Source organism: Triticum dicoccoides, chromosome 5A (assembly GCF_002162155.2).
Source record: "Triticum dicoccoides isolate Atlit2015 ecotype Zavitan chromosome 5A, WEW_v2.0, whole genome shotgun sequence".
Taxonomy (NCBI): Eukaryota; Viridiplantae; Streptophyta; class Magnoliopsida; order Poales; family Poaceae; genus Triticum; species Triticum dicoccoides.
Genome location: NC_041388.1, coordinates 677,870,830 through 677,877,919, shown reverse-complemented (window position 1 = coordinate 677,877,919; position 7,090 = coordinate 677,870,830).

The following is a 7,090-nucleotide window of genomic DNA, read 5'->3' as shown; positions in this document are numbered from 1 at the left end:
GTTCGCCGATACCGTGCTCGCCGACGAGAGTGGAGGGGAAGAGGAAGGAAGTGAAAGAAAGAGAAGCGAAGCGGGAGAGAGAGAGGGGGCAGGCGTATGCGGGAAGGCAGCTCTAGTCGCCGCGCAAGAGAGAGGAGGGTGCGACGCACAAAGCGAAGCCCGACTGGGCCGGCCCATCGGCAGGCACTGTAGTAGAAGCGCGTGGGTAATATTACTTGAAAACACTGAACATGTTTTGAAAACACAATAAAACTCAAGTCTGTGAACAGGTTGCTGTGAAAACGCGGCCACTTTTTGAAATTTCTAACATTTTTGAAAAAACAACAATTTTTTAAATTCAGAACATTTATTGAAAATGTGAACAGTGTTCGAAATTTCTGAACATTTTTGAAAAATGCGAAGATTTTTTGAAATTGGAAAGATTTTTTAGACCACGAAAATTCTTTGAAAATTCAAACATTTTTTGAATTTGTAAACAATTTTGAAACAACAAACATCTTTGAAATTCTGCGCGATATTTTAAAATTTTCAATTTTTTTCCAAAAAAATAAGTAAAACTTGAAAAAAAACAAAAGAAAACCAATAAAAGAACCAACGGGAGAGAAAAAAACTAAACCGAACTGAAACATTCTTGAAGGTTTCTAAAACCGAGAACATGTGTAGCACAAATTAGGTTGGCACAACAATCTGCCGCAAATAAGCAGTGAATAGGAATTGTTTCCGCGTTACGCTAAAAAGAAAGGAATTGTTCCCACGTAACGCATTTAGGGACATATTTGATTGCTTGCATTAGGTTCAGTCGGACCCGCTGAATGCAATTTTGACTCGTCCAATTGACTATGTTGTGTCAGAATCTTGGTCCTACACGAACCTAGCCATGTCCACTAAGAATGGTCTACTCGGTCGTTTCCTCTCAGCCAGGCTCTTCGTGTGTGCTTCTTCTTAACTAGGAAAGTGTTGGGCCTCTAGATGTAAAGGTTTGTAGCAAACATCAATTTCTTTTAAGTGCCCTAGAACCAACAGGAGTTGAGTAAGGCGGGAAATGGTCAACACATGCACATGTACATACAAAACTGCCTTGATGTTAAAATAAATTCAAGGCCATCATCGATCATCTGAGGACCAAGCAATCACACGAGGACGACACCGAGATTTGTTAACGAGGTTCATCGATATGGCTACATCTTCGGGGCCTGACTATGGGCGCTCCTCCCCATGACACCGCTACAATACCGCACCCGGTCACCCTGGACACCGGCACATGCCGCCGGCTTTTCCTGCGTTCCGGTGCTATTATGTTGGCATAGATTACATCGTGTGTCTACCCCGCTATATAAGAGAGGCCTAGGATACAGGTGTCCTACTAGGACACGACTCCACATTCTATGTAAACATAATACAACTCATAGTCTAACTGTAACCTGCCTTATACACAATATTCGACACAACTCTAACAAACTTCACCTTGGCGAATATTCTCCACCATCTTGAATTTGTCCATGCGTTAAACTTCCATGTACATTGGACTTGAGCTTATCCCATGAGCACCGCTGCTACTCCAAAGACTCCATATGACTCCATCTGCAACTTGTAGTCCTTTCTTTTCTTGACCACGGTCAACACTCGAGCAAAATTAAGTTCCTTGTTATTCTAGTTTGTACTCTCAACTTCCAGAGTATCAGTCCAACGCCATCACACAATGATCACTGACCTGCGTGAAAATAAACAACTCACATATTGGGTGTCACACATAAGAGTTACCTAAACTCAACATCACCGCTCCTTTCTTGACCGCCTTTCTGAAACTTGAAGGACTGTTACCATTGCTTGTAGCCATCCCGAGTCAAATTCGCAGTTGTCTCATCACATGTATGACCACCAGAGCCCTGGCCCGTCTCCATGCCCCGTGCGTACCGCACACCTCGCCGCTATTACCGCGTCGAGCCTCCGCTATCCTGGTCGAGTCTCAAGGGTCGCGAACCCACACCACTCAACCCCCACTACAAAGTACCACCGATCATCGCCGACCGGTGACGAGTTTCACGCTTCCATCAGACCACTGAGCTCCAGTCCAAACTGCATGTCACTCGCTTTTCCCGCTGAATAGGCTTCGACTCTCTGTGCACTTACGCCGTAGCCCCTCAATCAGCTCCGCCTTCAACATGACTCCATGGTGGTTGTACGTGCCACCCCGCGCCCCGTCGACTCCAAGCTCCGTGTGTACACCGTCTTGAATCAACCCCACGTCATAGTCTTGTCGAAGCCACACAAGCCCTCAGGCCCGCGCCACATGTTCCCACGCCCCAGAAGTCGGTCACCATCAGCATCACGCCCCTACGTCGTCTTCGCCGATCCCACCACCATCTTCTGTACCAACCGACTTGCGTCGATCCGTCAGACTGCCTAGTCCGACCCAGCCGAACTCGTTCGACTGTATGATATGCTCGAGACTCCACAAGCCTTGTACGCACATCACCGATCTGCCATTGTCATGGTAAAACCTCGTGTGTAATTAGCAACACTTCCAAAAGAAACATTTACTTTCCTTGATAGTCTCAATGGGTGCACCAAACTTTGCCTCCATAACCTCCAAAGCTTATTTCTTTAACTATGTTGCTATCCCAGGGACGTCAACACCACATGATGCAGATCTTTTTTTTCTCAAACAAATCCTTACACGGTGTATTGCCTCTCGTCAGACCAACAAACTTTGCTCTTGCACACACGCATCTCTCAGCCCCGTCCGCTTCAGCGGCTTCCATAAGACCCGCATGGGCCTGATGCCACAGTGCACTGCATCCACCGCGTGCTTGCTGCGTGTGCTGCTCCCGTCGCTGGCAACGCTCGCCTGCTAGTGCTAGGGGTCCTGCCGCTCGATGCCTGGCACGGCCGCCACCAAGCCGATCTAACCGACTGACTGCACGTGCACCGTCAAATCAGGTTGCTGCCTCCAATCAGTCGCCAGCCGCTTTCGATCTCGCCGAGAATTCCGCGTGCTTCTGCTTACGTGACACGCCCGCTTCCAAATCGATTTCTCATCTGCATATGCCACTCCGTTGGCGACATCCTTCCAGCGAACAATCGATCAAGCCAATTTTTCCTCCCCTAGATCACTTCCACGGCCTCTTCGAACCTTGCTCATGATACCACTTGTTAGAATAAATTCGAGGCCACCGTCGATCATTCGAGGACCAAGCAATCACACGAGCACGACACCGAGATTTGTTAACGAGGTTCACCGATATGGCTACATCCCCGGGGCCTGACTATGGGCGCTCCTTCTCATGACACCGCTACAATACCGCACCCGGTCGCCCTGGACACCGGCACATGCAGCCGGCTTCCCCTGCGTTCCGGTGCTATTATGTTGGCATAGATTACATCGTGTGTCTACCCCCGCTATATAAGAGAGGCCCAGGATACAGGTGTCCTACTAGGACACGACTCCACATTTTATGTAAACACAATACAACTCATAGTTCAACTGTAACCTACCTTGTACACAATATTTGACACAAACTCTAACACTTGACCCCCAACGAAACTATCGAGGTTGTCAGTCTTACTAGTTTTGCTAGTTACATGGATTAAAAGCACGACTACATGAAAGATTTAATTGCAATGGAAATGCAAAAAGCATAAAATTGAAAAGAGCGTTTGACCGAGGTTGAATAAGAAGATGGACCAGGATATGTAGTTCACTGGTGGTTTCTCTCCAAAAGAAAGCATGCTGTGGTGAAGAAATTACGGTTGTGCATTGATTAAATTACAGTTTTTACAACTATGATTATCCATGGAATAATCAACATATGAGCATCACGTATCAATAGTTATAGACTGTTTCTCAACTGCATCTATAGCTAATAATACACCCAAAACCGCTCTCCTACAAGCATATTAAAGTATTAAGTAAAATAAAATAAGTAAGATGAAATGAAGTAGATTATAATATTGTCGTCTCCCTATATTCAAAGGACAACTATGTAACCATCCTTTTATCCTTAGTGACAACAACACAATACAAGCCCTTTCCACTTTGTGTCACTACGGTAGATTACTTACAAGATTGAACTCAACTTCAGACATAGCTACCTCTTGTAGATCACCCCTCAAACTTGGGCAAAGAAAGAAAGAAAGATCGAAGAGCATACATGAATAAGAATTATGAACAAACAAATCAAAAAGGTCTCAAAAAGATTCATGTATAAATCTGATCATAAAGTGATAATTCACCATATCACAACAAACACACCAACATATTATATTAGATGGATCACAATCATGTAGGGCAGTTCATGTGATCTTTGATTGAGAAACATGGAAGAACAAACCAATTGCCTACTGCCATGATCCATAGTGAAGGAACTATGCCCTAGAGGCAATAATAAAGTTGTTATTTTATATTTCCTTATATCATGATAAATGTTTATTATTCATGCTAGAATTGTATTAACTGGAAACTTGATACATGTGTGAATACATAGACAAAACACAGTGTCCCTAGTGAGCCTCTACTTGACTAGCTCGTTGATCAAAGATGGTTAAGGTTTCCTAACCATGTACATGAGTTGTCATTTGATAACGGGATCACGTCATTAGGAGAATGATGTGATGGACAGGACCCATCCATTAGCTTAGCATATTGATCGTTCAGTTTTATTGCTATTGCTTTCCTCATGTCAAATACATATTCCTTCAACTATGAGATTATGCAACTCAAGGATACCGGAGGAATACCTTGTGTGCTATCAAACGTCACAACGTAACTAGGTGATTATAAAGATGCTCTACATGTATCTCCAAAGGTGTTTGTTGGGTTGGCATAGATCGAGATTAGGATTTGTCACTCCGAGTATCGGAGAGGTATCTCTGGGCCCTCTCGGTAATGCACATCATAAGAAGCTTTGCAAGCAAAGTGACTAATGAGTTAGTTACAGGATGATGTATTACGGAACGACTAAAGAAATTTGTCGGTATCGAGATCGAACTAGGTGTGAAGATACCGACGATCGAATCTCGGGCAAGTAACATACCGATGACAAAGGGAATTGTCGGAGTAATTGGACACGGATACCCCGAAGACGGCGAGACAATAAATCAGTTCAGCCCTCGCTTGTTGAAGAATTCAGGAAGCTGAACCTCCATATTGTTCCTCCGGGTGCACTCGCTCCCCCTCCTCCAGGGTACCGCAAAGTGAACATCCACGTTGTTTCCCAGGGTTCTCTCAATACCCTGGTTGCTAAACCAGATCTCGTGGATAGCATCAAGGAACTGCAGAATTATGACTCTCAAGTTGAGAAGATTAAGCGCTACCTCGCAAAAGGAAAGCCCTCATTCTTCACTGTTACTGATGATGGCACTTTGTACTTCAAAGGCCGCCTAGTGGTGCCGTGTAAGGAGAAAAACCTAGATATGACTAAGGAGGTTATGGAAGAAGCTCATGACACTCCGTTGTCTATTCATCCCGGTAGTACCAAGATGTACCAAGACATTCGTTAGAGATTCTGGTGGTCTAATATGAAGCAAGACATTGCTCGTTATGTTGCTGAATGTGACGTTTGCCGTCGTATCAAAGCAGAACATCAAAGGCCTGCTGGAACTCTGCAATCTATCTCTATTCCTGAATGGAAATGGGACCATGTTGAAATGGACTTCGTCACTGGATTTCCCAAATCACAGAAAGGTAATTATGCTATTCTTGTCGTCATTGACCGGCTTTCTAAAGTTGCACACTTTCTGGCCGTCAAAGAAACGATCACTGCTAGTCAGTTGGCAACTCTCTATATGTCCAGAATTGTTTCACTTCATGGTATTCCGCTGGTAATCAGCTCAGACCGTGGCAGTTTATTCACTTCAAGATTCTGGGCAAGTTTCCAAGAAGCTATGGGAACTCATCTGTCTTTCAGTACTGCTTTTCACCCTCAGTCGTAGGGACAAGTTGAACGTGTCAATCAAGTTCTCGAAGACATGCTTCGAGCTTGTGTCATTTCCTTTGGCAAGAAATGGGAGGAATCTCTCCCGTACGCTGAGTTCTCCTACAACAATAGCTATCAAGCTAGTCTGAAGATGGCCCCATTTGAAGTGCTATATGGACGAAAGTGCCGAACTCCTCTGAACTGGTCAGAAACTGGGGAACGTCCACTCTTCGGTCTGGATATTATCCAACACGTGGAAGAACAAGTCCGCGTCATTCGGGAGAATCTCAAGACTGCTCAATTACGTCAAAAGAGTAATTATGACCGTCATCATAAAGACATGGTCTATCAACCTGGTGAAAAGGCCTATCTTCGAGTCACACCAATGAAGGGTGCACACCGCTTTGGGATCAAGGGCAAGCTAGCTCCTCAATATATTGGTCCTTTCATTATTCTCGAAAGGCGTGGAAAAGTGGCATACCAGTTGGAGCTTCCGTCGAACCTTTCTTAGGTTCACGATGTGTTCCACGTGTCACAACTCCGCCGCTGCTTCAAGGACCCAATCCGAGCAGTGGATCATGAAGTGCTTGAGTTGCAACAGGACCTCTCCTATAAAGAGCATCCAGTCCGCATTCTCAACCAAGCTGAACGCCGCACACGTCAGAAGGCGATCAAGTTCCTCAAGGTCCAGTGGTCGCATCACTCTGAAGACGAAGCCACCTGGGAACGCGAGGATCGCCTGCGTGATGAATACCCCGCTTTGTTTCCTTCTACCTCCTAAATCTCGGGACGAGATTTCTTGTAGTTGAGGAGAATTGTAACGCCCGGATAGTTATGCTACAGTAATCCCATGCTAATGTTGCTACGTCACCGCATTTACTTTTGTTAACCTCATGATGATTCAATCCCGTTCGTTTTCAAAATTCAAAGTTAAATCAAACAGCAAAAATGAATAAAATAAAAGGAGAAAGCAAACAAAAAAACAAAAGAAGACCCCCCGGCCCAACTGGGCCAATCAGCCCAGCCGGCCGGCCCACACCCGCTGCCCCTGGCCTATTAGGCCACTCCCACCCGAACACTAGCTCTGATCCATCCCACTCCCCCATGATCTCCACCCTCTCCCTCCAGCACCGCCAGGGGAGAGCCCCGCGCACGACCCCCCACCTCTCTTGCTC